Genomic DNA, 20,626 nt, shown 5'->3' with positions numbered 1-20,626 from the left:
TTAAAGTAGATTCTGTATTAAAACACTGAAAAGCTGACGTTCGAACATCTGTTACTGCTAAGTAAATATTATTAATGAATAAGTAGTTCCTCAAAGACTTGTCTGTGCTTATGCTTCGTACTTTTATCAATCTTCTGTATATTTGTTTTTGTTCGTTTCTCCTTTAAGAAGGAAATAGCTTCCTTCCCTGAACTGTGGGTAAGAGAAGAGCTCTGAGGAATCACATTAATAAACTTGCACCCTGCATTGAATGGACAAGAACTTCTCTGTGGTCCACAGTTTTCCCAAGATAATTTTTTGTTTGTTTTCCACAATACTATCTGGTGAATAAACATGACTGTTCCCCACTTCCCATCTCTCACAGCTTGCTGTAGGTGACCAGTCAGCCAGTTGGTGCCAGATTAATGGCAGATAAACAGATTTTATTGTCCAAGTCAGCTGTGAATGATGGGACCCTGCTAATTCCCATGAAAGCTAACTCATCTTCCAATTGAAATACTGCATTTACAGTCCAGGTTGTCACTGGAAGCAGATATTTTTATTTTTTATTTTTTAAAGACCAAAATAAACCACACACAGACTCTTTTTATTTGGGATGGGGGTGGGGGGGTGGGCAAGGACAATTTCATCTATTTTCCTAAATTCTATACCATTGAGGTCACTTCTCTTTTATCCCAGTGCAAATGTGAAAACTCTGGATCAGTCTTTCTTCTCATGGTCATGCAGCAGTCTCCACTTTCTCCTTGACTTCTCCAGCAAGAGCAAATTTAAAACACAGAGAGATAGTGTGGGTTTTTTTGTGAGAGACTGTGTAAAACTTACTCAAATGTTGGAATTGAAGTTAGAACCAAACCATTAATAGTGAAATCCTACTATTTATTTTGGTATTATTTATTTTATTACTTGTCTGTGACAAAATTATAGATAACTATGTATATGCAAGTATACATTTAAGAATATTATCCTGTTTCAAGTGCAAATGTTTGAAAGAAAGAAAATATCAGCCCACTACTAATGCAAGTCAGAGTTAAGAGAAATAGTATTTGTATACAGCCTTTTTATTCAATTTCATCCTGTCATCTTTGGAGGTTTTGATTTAATTTAAGGCAAAGCAAAATCATTCTTATTGTCTCCAACTAGTATTGGAGAGGATCCCAGGGAAACTGTGGCAGAATTGTTTGCTTTTACTTTTTTTTTTTTTTTGAAGTGTTTTGTGGGGAAGCAAAAATCTTCTATAACCTGTAAAGCAAAAATACAAAGATTACTGACAGCGGAGTTTATTTCTCTTTCATGGGAACAGTTCCAGCCACTAAGCTATAATGGATTCAAGCTTTAAGCAAGCCTGTCCTTTCCCTTCTGCTCATCTGTGAAGAAATAGGTATTATGTTTGAAGGAGCGGTTTTTGTATGTATGTGCCCACACACATTTATTAGCAGTAGACTATTCAGGCATGCCTTTTTGAGACAGCTTTGGACAAAGAGATAGTTTTAGCAAAGAGGCAACAGTTGTGTGGAAATCTGTTTTATAAGGCAAAAAAAGCAACCATTAAGGATTATTAAGGATTGGCTGTGTACTCGTTGAGACATCAAGTAGCCCATCAATTTACAGTGAGAACTAGGACCCTAGTGCAGTGGCCTTGCAGAACCAAAATATAATTTATGTTGGAAGGGCAGGACTCCTATTTTGTTTTGTCAGCAAACAGAGGAATTGGCCAGCAGTTCCTCAGGAATGACTTTCATACCATGCTTGGCCTGACATACTTCAACCATGTGCTGGACAATACTAGTCATTATGTTTTGTGCTTCAAGTATCTGAGCAGCTGTGGGAGGATCAAAAGTACATGCTGTTTAATCTGTTTGGTACCTTGGGTTGTTGTCTGACAAAGTCATTATTTGGGATGATTGCTGCAGGTTTTGTCTCCTGAGCAGCTCCAGATCCCTATGCCTTACTTGATGAGTCTTTGACCTTGCATACTTGTTTTAAAGGCAACATGCAACAAAATCAAACAGGAGCAAATATCTCTGACTCTTGGAAGTGGCACCAGTGCTGAAGGTAAAAAGTTGCCTGCTTTATCCATGCCAGAAAACAGAGTTTAATCTTCCTTAACATCCACTCCCTGCCACCCTCCACCACAGATCTCTGCTTCCACTGCACGGGAGGGTATACTTTTGGGAGGATGTCAGCATTTGAGGTTGCTCTGTGGATGAACTTTCCCTTATGTATGTTAGGAGAGGGCCCTGTCTGGCTGTTTTCTGTGAACCTATCCATCAGCACGACAGGAAAGTGAAAAAGGTAAATGAGGACTGCCTGAGAGGAGAAGGTGATCAGCAGAGTGAGGGATATAGCTGCTTGCAGCGGAAAGTCAGACCAGGCAAGCACTGGGTGCTGAGCAGGAGGAGGTGTCTGTGGCTGCCAGAAAGGGCAAAGGTTAAGTTCAGCAGAAGGTTCAGGCACTACAAAAGACACCATCAGAATAAAAAGGCTTCTAACAAGCCAAATCAGTTAATCGGGTTAATATATGTGATAAATATATTTTCTATGTAATTAACTCCAAGCACATTATTGATAAATTTTTAATTACTTTATTATTAATGGCTAAAGCTTTTGTAGAACACTTATGTATTTAACAAGCTACAGATAATTAGCTTATAGAGATATACATATATAGATAATTAGATATTAATCATTTAAAGCATGAACTATAATTTAGGAAGCCTGTTAATTGTCATGTAACTTTGTAAGCTATCATTTTAACTGCCAATGGCATTCATTTATATTTCTCAGCACTTCATTGCATATTTTCTATTAAAATAACTATAGGGGGAATTAGTTCATAAACAAATGCAATACAATTACCCTTTTATCTTTATGTTACAACTTGCTGATCCAAACCCAACTCAGTAGTGACTAAAATTTGTTGCTGCAGAACAATACTGGCAGAAGAACAAATGGATCCTGTGAATTAATTCAGGCTGATAATTAGAAGACAGTTTCTAACCATCTGGAATAGAAAGCAGCCTGCAGAAGGTTGTGGAACAGCCTTCAGAAGAACAGTGGAATGAGATAGTTGAATATTTTTGAAGATGAAGCTTGATAAACTTCTGCATGGGATTGTTCAGGATGATTGTCTGCAACAGGGGGCGGAAATAAAAAAAATTCATGCTGTTGCATTCAGTCCCTTGTGCAATGGGAGGGAGTGCAATGTCAGACCATAAGGCTGAAAATCTGTGTTCTGGAATGAGGATGATGAATGTAGAGGCCAAGAACAGAATGGCCGTGGATCACTTCTCTTCACTAAGCAGAGGAGAGTTGTTGCCCACCACAGATCTGCTTTATTGTAAATCACAACAAATTTCCACTGACATCAGTGGAAAGATGAAGCCACTTTTAGCTGAGAAGTGGCTTCGAAGTGCCTTTAGAGATGCCTTTGTGAGTCCTGTCTAATGCTTGTACTGCTAACTTCTAGATGCAAACTGACAATTGGATTAAGAGAGGAAATAGGAGTCTGTGCTGTCACTTAAGCTAAACAGTGGAAGAAAGGCTGTATTTCCCAAAGCCACGGCACCTAGCATTTTTACCCAAAGTCAATGTTTTTTTGTCAATGGAAGGTGTCAGAGGTTGTTGCTGATAGGGCAGGGACACTTCATCTGCATCTTCTGTCCCAAGCTGTCTGGAGAGTAGGGTTGACTTAGTGCTGAGGGATATGGTGTAGTTGGGAACAGTTAATGTTGGGTTGATGGCTGGACTGGATGATCTTCAAGGTCTTTTCCAACCTAGACAAATCTGTGATTCTGTGAATTTAAAAAAAAAAAAAAAAAGGTCAGGTGCTTGGCTAGTAAGAGACTGTGGAGGGCTGTACTGAATTGTTGTGAAGTTGTGATGACTACCATTTGCTGGTGGTCTGCCCCAAAATGTATACTCATTGCTTATTGGTTTTGCTACATGAGTTCTTCCTCAGAGTAGATTCAAAAAGAGTTCAAAAAGTTTATGGAAACTCGATTCACTGGCAGTTGCCAACCATTGCTCTGAATATAACTTTTGGCTCAGGAACTCTTAACTGGCTGATTAACAAAATTTAGGGGACAGGCAGGCATGAAAATGCTTACTAGTCATGTTCAGTTCTTGTGTATTTCTCTAAACATTCACTACTACTGGTTATCAGAACTGGGACTGTTGAAATAGTCTAGAACCCTCACTCATTATGTTCATTCCTGATCCTCAAAAACCTTTTTTTCTCTGATTTTCTTTGTTCTGAAATAAGTAGATTTAAAGAGTTTTGAAAAATCAATGTATCAGTTTACATTTTCAAAATGGTAGTTTGTATTACCAAATGACATAAAGAAATATAGATGATTATTCAGCTTTCTAAGTGTCATTTGCATGAAACTTTCCCTGAGAAAAGAAATCTGATGGAAATATCTATTCATGTTGCTGTATATAGGATTCATTTGTTGCATGGAATATATTGAGTTGTTGGGAGATTTTAGTGTGAACTTTCCTTCTTGTAAGTTTGCCATGTAAAATGGAGCAGTCTACCATGATTTTAGAACCAGTTCACTTAGGTGCTAAACTCTCACTCATGTTGGCCACATCAGCATATCATAAAGTTGAATCTTTTATTTACCTAACAAGCTTGATATTTAAGATTATCATTAAATCCCTAAATGTACTTAAAGTATTGTGCTTAATATTAAAAACGTTATAGAAATGAGAACTGTGAAATGCTACTGAATCAAGTAGTCTCAAACTCCTGCTTATCGCAGACTGTTACTTTTAATCAGAACTTCAAAAGCTTGTGATAGGCCAAAAATGTTTTTGTTCTTTTTCCTCCTGCCTACTGCTTGAAGTCCCTTAGGTGGTAGAAAACAGTGTACTATTTGTTCATGCCCTAAACATTTGCTTCTGTTTTCACCTGCTTTCTAGAAGCATTTCCCTAAATCTGTGTTATTTTTCCAAATTAAAGGAAATACGTAAAATAATCTGTTAATTTGAACGGGATGCTTTTTTGTAAAGAAAGGCCTTCATGTGGAGGGGAACTACAGTGCAGGGCTAAATGCTTTTCTTCACAGGCAGCATAAACTTGGAGGGGCAAAGCCATTTGTTTTCTCTGGGTTAATGGCTTTCAGCTGGATGTCTGTCTGCTGAATAATAACTGAGCTGCTACATCAGCCAGTCTCTTCCACTGCAAAACATGTGTTCGGTTAATGGCATTGACATATTGGAAGTTGGAATGAGCCTCCCCACTTGAGTTGTTCAAGCATGATACATCTTACCAGAGCAAAATTAAATAAGGAGATGTGACAAAAGAGGAGGATTCAAGGAAGATGATAGCCTGTTCTGAATGTGCGGCATCAAAGAGACTTTGGTTTTGACATCACTTGTACCACTCGTTATTTAATCATTCCCATCCTGAGTATTTATTTTCTAAAAGGAAAAATTGGTTTTCAGATTTCGAGTCCTGTGGTTTTTATCTTTAGTATGTACTTGTACTACTGAGTGATGTGGAAAAAACAATAAACAGTAGAAAGCTTGGAGTAGTCTCTCTAAAACTGCTGAGAGAAAAATTTGAAAAGTACTTAAGCAGCATGTAAAATTTTCAGGTGCCTCTTTCATTTAGTCATGGGATTAAGTATCTAAGTCACAGAGCCACTTCTAGAAAATATCGTAGTGTTTCTATAGCAGGGATCAGTGTCTGGACCCATGGATACAAAATAAGTATCTTGACTGTGCCATGAGGTGTACCAATTTGTGAAATTGCTTTTTTTGAAGATTACAGCTGGGAAAATGCATTGTTAGCAACTAACAAGGACACAAATAGCATGTAACAACACAAGAATTGATTTGAATAGTTATTGATTTGGTTTGGTTTTGCCTTTCAACACTGTTTTTGTAAGATGAAGTCCTCTGCCTGCTTTCATGTGCCTTGACCTTCATTGCTGCTAACCTGTGTGATGGAAGCTAATTGTACCATGAAACCTGAAACTGGTTATTATTGGTGTGATAGATTTACATTTAGTCAGGCTAGCTTTTGCTAGGCTCCATTTGTTTCACACTCAAAGGCTTCCAGCCCCATCTGCCAGACTCCTAGGTGGGCAGGGGTATTCCAGATAATGTGTGCAATGGCATTAAACGTGTAAAAAGTGGGAGTAGGAATTCACGAGGTCCCACATGAAAGTTCATTGGCTGCCCAGAATTGCATTCCAGAAATGACAAAGGCTATCAGTCTTGCAGATACAGACCCTTTCGATTTACTGACAGTAATAATTCCACCCCTAACTCTTTGGTAATGCATTAGCATTAACTGTAATTTTTGCCTTTAGACAGGCTCTGCAGTACAGCATGACGGTTCCTACCCTGTAATTGTAGGATCCTCATTAATCAAAAAGAATATTATGACATTGTGAGCTCACAAGAAAGACAATTCATGACTGACACAATAAAGGCCTAAATTATGCTGCTTTGATGATTAGAGGTGCAAAATTGCTTTTTTTTTTTTTTTTTTCTTGCAAAAATAGGATTTAGCAGCTGTAAGAACGCTGTATAATGAAAGTAAGGAGTGTTCAGAGGCAGGCAACACCAGCTCTATCTAGAAGAGACCTTTAATTCAAAAGGAAATTAAAATTTCAAAGCTGTTTTTATAGTGCTTTTTTATTGATAAACCTGAATTTGAATCAGGATCTTGAGGAAGAAATATGCAAAAAGCACACTGATGTAGCACTGTGTTTATTAATTTGCTGCTGTTACCCTTTAAAATTATGTATATTTATATATGGTTTTGGCCAGCTTCCGAAATGTGTTTTGACACATGTGAAATGATTAATTCCTAAACAAATCTCATGAATTAAATGAAGTTATATATGTTCTCCTTTGTTCAGCCAGGTGCCAGAGATTCTGAATGATAAATGGAGAGAAGAAAAGAAAAAGTTAAAGTTTCTTCCACTGAAGGTATGTAGGCAGGTCCATTTTGTTTCTAGAGCAAGTCTGAAGGCTGTTTCTATGAACACTGGTTTAAGTGAAGCTAGTCCAGCAGGAGCTCTTGGGAAGATCCGACACCCCCTAAAGAGAGAAGACTGAAAGGGTGCTGGGTAGGTCGTGTGCTCCCAGAGGAGGATCTTGTTCCTGTTCAGTTGTGCATGACGGGCCCCATGCGTTCTGAAGTGCTCTGATTAGCAGGGAAATTAATCAATATGGTGTTTTGTCTCCAGAGATTTCCTCCTCCAGAACAGACTGACTGCAGCACTCATGATCCAAGTAACCAATAACTTAAACGAACGTTTAAGACTCTGGGAGAGTCCCCAAAAGTGCCTCCTGAGTTGGGATCCTCACATATGCAGGAGTTAAATGACTTACTCCAGGCACTCTTGTCTATCCGTAGGTGTTTACATATGTTTTTAAGTATAGCCCTGACTGCTAAGACAGACAGATTTCTTATGAGTGCATTAGGAATTACTCCCCTCTTTGTTTTCTGGAAAAAAGATAGTTGAGGAAATGAGGGAAAAAAATTCTCTCTGAATATTACCCAAACCAACCCCCACCTCTTCTCCAGATAATAAAGCATTTTTCATGCTGCCCCCATGTCCATTGCTTTTGTTTGCTTGAGATTGTAATGTGTAGGGTGGTCAAAATTAGCCATTAAGTGTGACTGCTGAGGAAAATAGTAATTTTTGTTAAAAAACATTTCTTGAAATAATATATATTCCTTCCTTTAAAAAAAAAATTACATAAATGATTTAAACCAAGTGTTTATACAGTTTCTTTCAGGACTGACCCCATGGCAGATCATAAAATCCTTGTTTCCTTCAACTTTCGTGCCATGACCTATATAATATATACATGCTCTGGCATTATCTGGGAAGTAATCTGAGAGGATACCTAAAATTTTACTTTTCCTTTGAATTTAGGAAAGCTAGACTGAGATTGAGAAACAAATTCACAAAGGTATTTGTCTTCCTATGGTCAGAGGAGTGATCGAGTAGGAGCTACTGAAGTGCCAGAGCAGGTTAGGTGTGTCCACATTAGGAGTTGCTTGCTTTGCCCTGACTGTGCTTTTGAAGTGAATCTCCCAGCTGCTCACCTTGCTGTGCTTGGGTTTGTATCTGGCAGCAATTCCAGAGTCTGCAGACTGAACCTTTCCATGAACTTCAGTGGGTTTTCAATGCACAAGGCCAGACTGGAATTAACTCGACAGAAACTTCCCCTTAAATTCATGTAGTGCAGATGTCAGGCCTTCAGCATCAAAGGTTTTGGCCTGTAAATCTATTCCTATGGGGATGTGCTACTTGTGAACAAATATACTGCCTTGGCTGTTCCTTTCCAACTGAAATTGAGTGCCATTTAGTGGTATCTCAAATCTTGGTAGGTGTCTTTTTAAACACCATTAAGAAAATATCCTCAATATCTGAATATTTTTTATATATACCTGGCATTTATTTATATCTCAGATTCTTGTAGTTGTATTTTTTCTGTCTTCAGGATTGGACCATGGGGAGCTATCTTAAGTTTCAGCCATTTCTTTAGCTCAAGCATTAGTTCATTGTTTTGGGAGGGCTCCAGAAGTGCAGAGCATTTGGGCTGTGGGACTTCTGTGCTTGTTTCAGTGATCACATACAGATGGTATGAAAACACAGTGATCCAGATGGTTCCCACAATATAAAGACAAAACTACATGGAGCAGAGAATTCCTTCTGAGAGATTAAAAAACCAAAATCTTTCTACTAAAATTTCAGTCCCTGATTTTTTTGTTATATTGGACCTATCCTAGCAATCTGGGTGAAACTCTTGTGACAGGTGGCCAGTGTTGCTTTCTCCAATTCTTCTCCATAAAGGGAACTGCCATGTCCTCTTGCACCGATCTGGGGTCAGAGAAACATAACACAAAAAGATGGTCTTCTTAGTCTGCTTCACCTCAAAGAGTCCCATGGCAAAGGCCTTTTGTTCAAACTTTTATTTAGAAAAGTGGGTTTACCAAAGTACTATAGAAACAGTGAAATCTAATCCAAAGAAACCTGTAAAACCAAGCCTAAGGTAAAGGCTAGGTACATAGAAAACATTGTATACAATATATAGGTTTATTAATTTAAAAACTACTTACATATACATAGAGATTAAAAAAATTAAATATCCAAAATGCACAATTATTTATGTTATTGGAAATGATGAATTTTTTTATTGTCCAACTCTGCAGACTTGCATAATGTCACTAAAATAGCCCAAATGAAGACGTACAGTGATTGATGAAGTTGTGTTTTGGGTTTTTTCTCTGTTAGTGGAAACTGGTCTTCTCCAATCTTTTTAACTGAATTGTATACTGGTTAATGAGAAATATTACTGAGTCAGAAAGAGATTCACCAAAGTGCTGAAACCACAGAAAGGTCATAAGAATTCAAACAGGTATGATTCATACTGGGTGGTGGTGGCTGCAACTGTACAGAGATCTGTTCTTCCCACTTACCCTTCCAAACATTGAAATTCAAGCTATATTGATAAAAACTGATTTAAAAAAAAATTTTTTTAGAGATTGTGTCCCTTCCTAATCATGTTTTAGTAATATGATTATTTAATTTTATACAAGTACTGTGAAATATAATGTCAATTTATTAATTGATATTGTATAGTAATAAACATGCTAACAATAACCATATGCTTAAAATAATAATAACTACAACAAGAACAATAAAAATAATAATAATATAAAACCAGAAAGACAGCCCAAGTGTTTTTATCATCAGCTGAACAAATTTTCTTCTTCTAGGTCTTATCAGCAGTGAATAGAAGTTAATGAAAACTTTTGGAGACTTACTGGTTGCAGGGAAGAAATTACTTCCATTATATACTGCAAAATGAAATCCATTTAATCTGTTTTAACTCCTGGCTAATCAACAACTTGGATGGGTCGAAGATTCCAATCTACATACACAGTACAGGTACTGTTCTTCGTTTCATTACATGTTCCTGCTTTTCAATAGACTGTCTACCTTGCCCAAAATTAAAATTTGGCTTTATGAAAATCACTGCCCTAGTAGATACTCATCTGACAGGAAAGGGCATAATTTAACAACAGTTTACAATGATATAAGTATAGAAATACTAATGGAGGTAATTACTTGCCAATAGCCCTTATTAAAGCTTTAGTATATTAGTCTCTATAATTAGTCACCCTGTATGAGGACAGCATCTGGCTCTTCAAATCTCTTCCTCAGAAAGGCACTGAGTTAGAAGTCCAGGTTTCTACAGACTCAAAATTTTATAGTATATATACTTTTTTGAAACTGTAGAAGGACAAGTTTTTTCTGCATTGGTATTTAGATTTTCAGGTTTATATGGATCTCCAGATCTAATCATATAACTATGATATAGATAGCCCAGCTTATTTTTACTTTTGTCTTTCTGTCCCAGTTCTTCCTTGTTCCCTGTCACATCAGGCACAAGTCGAATTCTGCTTTATGACATGAATCCCAATTACAGCTAATCCTATTAAAAGCTCCAGTTATTTGAAAACATGTTAATTGGCAGGGACTACAAAATGTAGAAAGTCCTGTGAGGACTTTGTGAAGCCTTTGCAGAGATTTTCACTTTAATCATTAGTACATTATTAAAAAAACCACCCCTAATCAAGTAGGTTTATGGATAATTCCACCAAAAAAAGAAGTTAAATTTTAGCACATTTTTTGAAGTAATTTTTTTTTACCCCTTTTTCCTTTTTTTTTTTTTTTTTTTTTTTTTTTTTGAGCCCTATGTAGGCCAATATCTGGCAACAACAACTGGACAGATGGGTCAAGCTTGACTTGCCTGTTCATCAGACTAAAGCAATACAGAAACATTCAAACTCTGCTACTTTCAGCACAAAGATAGGTTCCTGTATTTTCCTAACTCAGCAGTCATGCTGAGTTAGTCTGCAAATCCAGATTCCTCCACTGAGTATTTAATCTTTCCACAGCATTGCTAAGGACAGGAAAATTATCAATTCTGAGAAGGCTAAGAGGCAGAATCAGCAATGAATTTAACACAAAACATTGCAATATGGATTGCACTTGCAGAGACCTGCCTTGGAAGCCTTGTGTAAGAATCACAGGCTTTTAGTCACATAATTACTGCTCCAGAAGCTTCACCATCTCATTAACAATTTCTTTGTCCTTCTATTGTAAATATATATTTTTTGCTACAATAAATGTCTTTTATGAAATTTCATAATAGAGATTGTACTTCATCATGCAATAAAAGATTTGTTAATATCAAGTCTAATTGAGTAGAATTATTCTATTATATTAACAGCATTTGGGAATTTAAATAAGGAACTTTTGTCCATACACGAGTAGCTGTTATTCAGAATTAGTGTGGTGTCAGCTGGAATGCCCATTTAAATGGTTGAGCATAAATAATTTTAACATCTTTTCTTTGTCTCTTTCCTCTTCCCTGATGCAACCTGGATAGTGTCAGAAAAGAAAGGATTTAAGAGATCTGTCCTTCTGCTGCACTTCCAAAAAGCAGTAAGATAAAGGTGTTTTTCCATGTTTTCAATTTAGTTTTTACTTTTAGCTTGCCCATCTGAAAGCACATCACATTCATTGATGTAGTTTTATCTAAAAGGTAAGATTTAAATCAAACTGCTCCCAAATTGTCTGTCTTTTATTCTGTATATTAAGTCTAAAGTGTAAATTAGAGATGTTTTGAACCCCCCATTTATTTATTTAAATCCATTTGGGACAGCAAGATGTAGAAAAAAAATCTTAGATAATGACATCCAAGCTTGGTGATAGTGATAAAAATATAGTCATTTTGAAGTTCTGAAATACATAAAATTGCAACATCTAGTTTATTCTGCACTCCCCAGAGCATTAAGCCGTTTAGCACAAATCTAATTTCCCACCAAACAGCTCAAGGCAGTTAGTGCTCAGTTTGGTTCCAAAGAATTAAACACACTGTTATAAATTGTGATAGTCTGTGTGACTCTGTAGATAAAACCATTTTCCAATATATGTGTACCAAGCATGAAAAAATAAGAGGCTGCTGTTGTACAAGGGGTGATTACAATGGAAATAAAGGTGAAATTAAAGGAATATTTGCTTCAAGGCTAATTAATAACGGTAAGAGAGAAAGCACTTGCAAAGCTCAGTGAGTGAAGGATAAATTGAAGGAATTCATAGGTAAAGAATATTCAATGTCCTAACCCTTATGAGATATAAAATCTTGCCATGGAAACTCTTACCATGGAAACATTTTACCATGGACTACCACACTGAGTCTAAATTTTTCATGTCACAGTCATGTAAGAGTGAGATGGATTTTCTAGGCCACCTAATCTGCCACTTATCTAAAGCTGGGCAAGGGGCTGTGGTAGCTGTTACTTCAGTGTATTAACCTAGACAAAAGAGGACAGATGAGCTGAGAAAGTTCTGCGGTTCTACTATATATGTAGCATTTAAAAGTATCAGGGACTCTGGAATCTGTCTCAAAACATACAGAGTGTATGGGCAGAGAGATAGGAATTTCAGTTTTCAAAATTCAGAGCCAAAATGAGTCCAGGAGACCAGCATGGCAATAACATGAAAATTGAAAAGGAGGTTTTGTCTCCAAGCTGCATAAACTGTGACCTTTAGGAGCAAGGGAAACAGTGATGGTAACTCAGTATTATATAATAACAATTTTCTGTATGTGTTCTATAGTACACAAGTAGTTGTGGCCATTATTCTGACATAGAAAATTTTCGTAGATATTTACAAACCTACCTTTCAGAAGGAAAAGTTAAAAAAAAATCAGAAACTTAAAAAAAAAAATCTGCAATTTAGAAATGCCTTTGAGAAGTTGAGAGGAGTTTCACCACTGACTTTGTCAAGGATTAAAACCAGGCTTTTACCCCTACTGTTTATAATGAAAGTGCTCTTTTACATTTCTGAGTTCTCTGTCTGGGAAAAATAAGCAGAAGGATTTTGGCTGTGGAACCCGGGGATCTCCAAAAGTCAAATGATTGCTCACTACCACGATGCCCTTTTAAAAGGTTACCTATGGGGGAGCTTTTTTTTATTCCTGTTCTTCGCTTAGGGACACCTCTAGTAAGTTCTGCTGGAGGAAGTTGTCATAAAACGTTTGGTAACACACCTGCTTCCTCCGAATGACAGTCTGTTATCTCTAGATTTGCTGAAGGTGTATTTTCTCTCTCCCAAAGGAAACGTGTATTTCACAGCAATAGGATCCAGATTAAGAATATACTGTATCTAAGGGAGGAGAAGTCATCCTAACCTCAAGAGATTTGAAGACTGCCTCATAGAGACATGGTATGTACCTCCATTGTTATTTATATCACATTTGTCCCTTGATACCAGAACTGCACTGTGCTAGACACGGGAGGAGATAATCTTCCTTTGAAGAACTGATGCTCCTAAATCAGGAAGGATAGACAAGGAGGAGGATGTCCCTGGAATGATGTTACATGCTGGTGATGGAGCTGACAACTAAGCCATGTGCTGTAAACCTACAGGTTTAGTTCCTGTGTTCACTACTGCCTGCAGTTAAACTGTGCATGACTCTTCTAGCCCTTGGATGTTTAAGCTAGTTTTCAGCAGGTCCTGTGCTACTGGGTGCATGGGTGAAATTCACTGGTGTGCTGAAAGGCAGCCTGAGACCAAATGACCATTGAAGTCTCACTGTTTGAATGTGTAAGTATGATGAGTGTATGTTGGATGTTTTGCAAAAGGGGGAGTTGTGTAAATCCTGTGGATCAGGCTAAATTCTTGTTCTTTGGTTGTTTTTCCCAAGCTGCTTCCTTCTCTGCACTGTTCTTCCTTAGTTAACCTGCGATGCCTAGTGCAACTTTGTAGTGTTTATTAATCTTACAGGCAGGGAATACAGCATTCTGTTTTGTACTATACATTTGGGGTTACTAACGAATCCAGTGAGTTTCAGCTTAATGCAGCTCAGTTACTAATATTCACAAGAGTAAGCAGCACTGCTAATACACTTCAATGCTGCTTCTGCTCCAGTGTCAAACTCCTTCCAGGCCAGATGGCCACTGTGCACATAGTCCTGCACCGCAGAGAGTAGCCACATAGATACCTCTGTTTGGGGTGTATAAAGTGGAAGGTCACTGAAGTTAGGTCTTTGGACTTCATTTCAAATTGTACAGGAGCTTTCAATGGCAGTTTTCTAGGTTTGCATCAGAAGTAATCTATCACAGAGAAGAGTGTAAGAGAAAGTCAAGATTTTGATGGACACAGACAGTACGAACCTTATAATTAGTTTTTCGTTCCTTAATGTTTTTTTCTTCACTTTCTTCTAGAAGTTTTTGTCATAAGCAGATACTTCATAGCAGGGAGCCTCTGTGTTGTGCTGGAATATATGCTGTCAAATGTCAAAGAAAGTACACATAAATTCCATTTTAAAGCTAACCCAGAATGTCATCTGAAGTATTTCCTGTATAGATTGTCACTGCTGATATCTTTATATTTCTTCTCAGTCTTGCCCTTTAGTAGGAACAAAGAAACTGGGTGAAGGCTGTTTTGCTCTTTGTTGGTGTATTGTCCACGAAAGTAGAGAAGTGGTGAATTTTGCACTAAAAAGAAACATTTTTATTTTCTTGGTAATGTGTTTCCTAAGTTATTTTTGAGGATAATTATGTTGACATGTCAATGTCTAATCCATTCTTCTACTGTACAGCAGGAATAAAAAAAAAGTAGTGCCAGACTGTCTGATCTCTGAATACTCTGACTTACAGTCAGAATTGAACAGTCTAATTTCTGCTCATATCTTTGAATTTCTGGCTTTCGCCAGTCAGGTGCCTTGAAACAACAATGAAGCTTAGGTGGTATTTAGGCAGTCTTAACATCGCCCCTATTACATTCAAATGAGGAACAGGTTTTCTGAATGCTGCACACCTTCTGTGAGCCCTTAGAGAGGTTTTTAAAAACTCAGCTCCCAGTTTCTGACAGTCTTGCCTGTATAAATAAGACTTGGGAGATGAGGTGTGGGTTGGGTTTTTTTTCCAGAAGATAGGTGGAACGGCAGCAAGAGACAGAAGCTGATAGAAGTCAGTGGGCAGACCGACTGTGCAACGGGGAGGAGCAGTGCTGGACTGGGAGACAGGCGTGCTCAGGGTGGAAGGGTGTTGAGCAGCCAGCTCCAGCTAGTCAATGGGAAATGTTTGAGTCTGAAGGGAATGCTGCTGTCTCCGGCATATTAAACAAATATGACTGCCAGGCACCTGGGAAGGTATGACTTAGAGGTGCTCAGAACTGTTGTCCTCGCTGTGTATTACGGCTCAGTTTGTCCAGTTTGCTGGCAGTGCTGGGTGCTTGAGGGTAAATCATGTTTGCATTTTGCTACTCACAACCTGGATGGAAAGCCTTGTCTTTAGACACCTGGTTACCTGACTGAAAGTAGCTGTTTCTGCAAAGAACTGTGACTGCAAAGAAATGACAGTGGACTCTTTTTTTTTAATACGATATTGGGGATGAAAGAAAGTAATATGAACGGATACTGTTCAAAATTGGAGTCTATAGTATGTGTTATAGTTAGACTATGGTGTTAGAAGGGAAACTTTGTCTCTTTCTTTCTGCAACGCAGAGGCCTGCTGAAATGTAACTGTACAGGGTGGAAAGTGAGAAAAGAGGGGAGTGTTTTGGGGCACTGATGTTCTCAGAATACATAGGGTGCTCTGTGAAAAATAAAACAATCAGGTTAGCACATGATCAGCTCTTTGACCTTTCCATTCAGAAGATCAGGCGTGACAGAACAATAATAATAATAATAATAAAGGCTTTTGGAAACTCTCTTGAATTGCTTAGGTTTAAGTAGTTTAAATCTCCCTCAGGGACCACTGCTTTATTCCACTTGATTAAGCATGCTTTCTGCTTGCCTCCAAACCATTCTTTTTTTAAGAAGATATTACACAGTTCTGCTTAATAATATACTGTGCGTTTCTTTACAGTAGATAACATTAACAGGCCACAGTGCTAGCGACATCTTTTAACAGCCTCCCTCCCTTATTGGCTTTCTTTCCCTAGCAGGTATATTTATCATTTCTACCACTCTGACATTTCCAGCTCTGCTTCCCAGGACCAGCTTCTTTCTCTTCTCTCAGTAGATTAGTTTGCATTCTTCAGGATTAAAAAGGTTTAGAAAGCAACAGGGAGTTGGCAAGAAGAGCATGAGTTGTTTAGAAATGTCAAAAAGTGTCAAACCAGCAGCCATGTGGGGGACAGCAGCACTTTTCAATCAGCCTGCGCCAGAAATAGCATCCCTAAGAAAGGGCCAGGGTGCGCCACGGAGACAGTAATAAAACTTTCTTCTGTTCTGAACTGAGGAGAGAGATTTTCTCACTCCTTGAGGCAACCAAGGCCCAATAAATCAAGCAGCAGAGCTTACAATATAATAAATAGCCAACCTTACTAAAATAGCTCCATAGGGGTGTCTAGAGGGGAGGACAGATATAGCAGGATAAGATGGCTCTTAGCTGCGTGTTTCTTTACTTTCATTTGGTTTATTCTTTTCACTGTCCCACCTTTCTATTTTCTTCTGCTGTTTTTGGCTCTTGTACTTTTAAAAAACATGTGAGACTTGCTCATAGTGTTATAAACTATAATACATCCCTCCTGTGTCAAAGATTAACAACAGTTCTATTGTTGGGTATGGCACGACGAACAGCAGCAGTATCTTGACAGGCCTTAGTTAATCTCCTTGCACTTAGGCTTCAGATATAATTCTTCAGATATAATTCTTCATAGTGGTGAATGAAATCCCCTGCCTCTCCTGGGCAATATCTGTGTTTGTTGTGGCTTTTTTATAGGTGATAAACAGCTTCTTCAACGTGAGTATGGCTTGGTGGGAAGGGAAGGCAAGGGAAAAAAAACAATGAAGGAGCCATGAATGTCCCCAGAAAGCCAGATGGGCATCTAGTTTTCTTTTCTCACTGAGGCTTAACCAGATGCTTTGCTTTGTCAGACCTGATTCCTCACAACTCTGATGGAAATAGGCCATTTCTGTCTGACTGTCTCATCCTTTTACCAACAATTTTTCTCCTTCACTCACTCCAGCACCCCACTAGTTCACCCTCTGCCTTGTGATAATCCCATTAGAGGAGATGGTGATGCAATCATCATATTTATTTTTAGGACAAAGTTTTGTTTATATTTCATCTGTAATCTGGGGTCACCCATTCCAGGGATCTGGCAGAAGAGCTGCCTCAACTTTTGGCTCTGGAAAGCTGTCCCTGTTTCTTGTTCTTTAAAAAAAAATCGCAACCCAGTCCAGGTTTTAGAGGTTGTTCTATTCTCCTCTGGGTGAGACTTATCTTTACTCAACATATAGATTTTAACCCGACAAAGGTTTAGAAATAGTTTGCTTCGAGTGTTTAGCATCTATAGTTTTTTATTTAGGGAGGGGTGTGATTTCTCACTCATGTTGGATAGAATAGAGACTGTTGTTTGACTGGTTGATTTAGGGGAAGCTTGAATATTAGACTATGGATTTTTTTTATATCTTTCCAGAGGAAAAGGCTGATAACTGTCAGTGAAAATGTCACAACCGGTAGACACTTTCCAGGGTTAGAAGGTAGTCAGCCAAATGCAGTACTCACAGATATTTTTATACAATATAGCAACACTGCCTTAGAACATCAACTTATAAAATGCAGTCCCAAGTCCTGCAAAGATCTACATAGCTGTTTAATCTTGACATCAAGTTAAAGTGTAGTAGGCTAAGGCTAAATCTTTGTAAGCTGCTACATGGTTAGAGCACAAGAGTGAATCCATATATTTTTTAAAAAACCTTTGGCAGTATAAGAACGCTTTTATTCGCAAAATCTAAATGAGATGAAACAGAAAAGAATGTTTTCTTAGAAGACCCATTATCCCAGTGCAAACGAAAAGACATACCCCTCTAAAACAGTCATTTCTGCATGGTTCAGACCTATGAGCAATCAAGTCAGTCAGCAGGGAATCCGTAAAGCAAGAACAGAAATAAAGACTGCTGAATGTCTTAACTTTGATCCAGGATACAGAAAGTCCTGGAAGAGTTGGCATTTTAAGTCTCAATGATGATGAGCCATAGCTAATAACTAAGAAACCACTTTCAGTGCTTTCTTTTTCCATCACTTCTCAGACATTTTAGCAAACCAAATTTTACAGTATCATCTTTAGGTCTTTCAACATATTTAGGAAAATATGCCAAATGTCTGCATCACAAGATAACCATGTGTCTAGGGCTCCCTGTGGAGGAACTGCTTTGATGTGATGCGGGTTGAAGCAGAAAACCCAAGCAAGCACTTCAAATGCCCAGGCCTCTGGCTTTCCTCTGGAGCTTTAATTCAAGAGCTTTAAAACTAACCCCCTTCCTAACTTAACACACTGTGCTGTCCTTCATTCATTCCCTTTCTCACACGGGTACATTTAGACTTTTTTCTAAACTCTCCCGTCTACCCCTGAAGTGTGATGTGAGTCCAGGAGAAAGCTTGGGGAAGTGAAGATAGGCCACAGGGAGGGGATGGAAAGGGGGTAGCTTCGCAAGATTACAACCTCCTTTTGTGGTATGACATGGACCCCCACCAAGACTGGTGCCTCTTTCATGGGATGTTCTGTTCTTCCTATGCTGGGATAAGACATATGAATCACATGGGGTTTTGCAAATAAAAGTGGTAGCTCTTATGCACTTTGCATTTTATTGTCCCAAGTTCTGCTTTTTATTCCTGCCTAACGCATGAGGTATCTAAATCCCTAGGAATTGGCTGTAGGTTGGGAAAGAGGGATGTCTTGTGGGTGGGAAGGGTCTCTTTCTCACATGAAAATGCTTGGTGGAGAGAAGCTGCATTTCATTGCTCCCTTTGTCAGACCGCAGACTGTTGGGGTCTCCCATGATGATTCATACACAGTGCACAAATTATTGTCATGTTCATAATTTGATCTTTAGTATAGCCTGGACCGATGGCTTCATATATAGCCTTATATGTATATATTGTGTATTTTCTTTGAAGTGATAATGTTCAGGAGTACCGGCGGGGATGTGGGGGTGTGTGTGTCTGTGTGTATTAGTGTCCCTGGGCAGAAGCACCTCACTAGATGGCAGCAACACCACAGCTTTATGAAGTAGCCTCTGGGCATCCTTCCCCTCCCCCAGACCACTCCTGTCTACAACAGCAAGGTAAAAAAAAAAAAAAAAAAAATTACAATAAAATACTTCTGCTGTACAGAGCTCAAACAGAAAAGCTGTGATATGCTGAATTCTGCAGTTTCATCATATCTTTCTGTGGTGCTTGTATGTATACACATATATGTATGTACCCATGTGTGAATGTAAATATATACATATATGTATGTGAGTGTGCATGTATGCTTATGCCTAGGCTTTGCTTATAATTAGAAAGCTAATAGCCGAGACTGACTCCTCTAGAGTCACGGGAAAGGGAAAGTCAGAGCTGGGACGGGGCCATCTTTTGGCTTGCAGTGTCCCCAGCGTCCCTCCCCAGTGGTGGCCCCCAGTGTCCTTTGTCACAGGCTTCTGAACTGCAGTGCAGGAACGGCTAATTCTCTCTACTCCCTCAAATCTGTAGGAACCAATCAGTCAGGAATGGGCCTCGTTGCCTGCTCTGCTGATGACTCTCTGCGGTAGGAATGCTTGGTAAAGGAAGACAGCTGCTTATTTGGAAGATGCTAAAATTTGGTGGTGATTTTCTTTCTCAGAACCCTCCCAGCCAGTTTCCTGGATGGGTTCAGTCTGTCACAGCTGCGGCCAATTTCTCCTGTTATAGGATGGTTCAGCTAGTTAATAAATATCATGCCATACATTTCATTGAGCCCAGGAATAAACATCACATCAGTGTAAGATAATTGTTGCTTTTCCTGTCAGCTGTTGGCCATGTCTTCATCCCCACCATGGCTAGTTGTGTATGGTGAGTGTGATGTCCTGATCCTTCTGCAGCAGACAGGCACAGGAGTGCATGCATCAGAAGAAACACAGGGGTTTAAAAGAATAATGCTCTTGGGTTTGCCTGGCTGTGGTACTCATCCTTGTGGGGCAGTGCAAGGGTTGGATGTTGAGTATTTCAGGAAGGAAAGCCAGAAAAAAAAATTTCTCTTAATGAATCTGTTGGCCTCTCTAAGGCAAATAGATAAAAAAATATAATTTTTGACAGGGACTGTGAAAAATAACTTCAGCTCTCAAGGTCGCATGTAGCCCTCTACTCATGTGTGCTTATGAGTCTACTGAATTTGGATGATAGCTACCAAGTTTTTGAAAAAGCTGCACCTGAAATTTGAAAGCAGACTTTCAGTGACAATAGTTGTTATCTATGTGTTATGAAGGCTATTTGAAGCTAAGAAGGGGAAGTATAGTGCTGGGCCAGTGAATCAGGGTTATTTCCTAGCTGTAACATCACCCAGCTGTCCAAGATCTGCTAATCTTGCTTGTGTGAAGCATGAGAGAAACAAGGAAAGGACAATAGACCAGGGAGTACCACTCTGAACATATAGCACCCATATGGGTAGAAACAGAAGAAGAAATTGTGGAGTCTTTGTAGCACAGTGTGACCTCTTTGAGAACAAAGATCCTTTGGGACACTCAGGCTCAGAGGGGTCCCTTGTCTGGGTGAGGCCAAGGATGTTGCGCTGAGGGGTCAAGCTCCCTTGCTGGCCCTGCTCGTCCT

Source organism: Athene noctua, chromosome 2 (genome assembly GCF_965140245.1).
Source record: "Athene noctua chromosome 2, bAthNoc1.hap1.1, whole genome shotgun sequence".
NCBI lineage: Eukaryota > Metazoa > Chordata > Aves > Strigiformes > Strigidae > Athene > Athene noctua.
The sequence above is the reverse complement of the archived record's forward strand: the minus strand, read 5'-3'. Positions refer to the sequence as shown.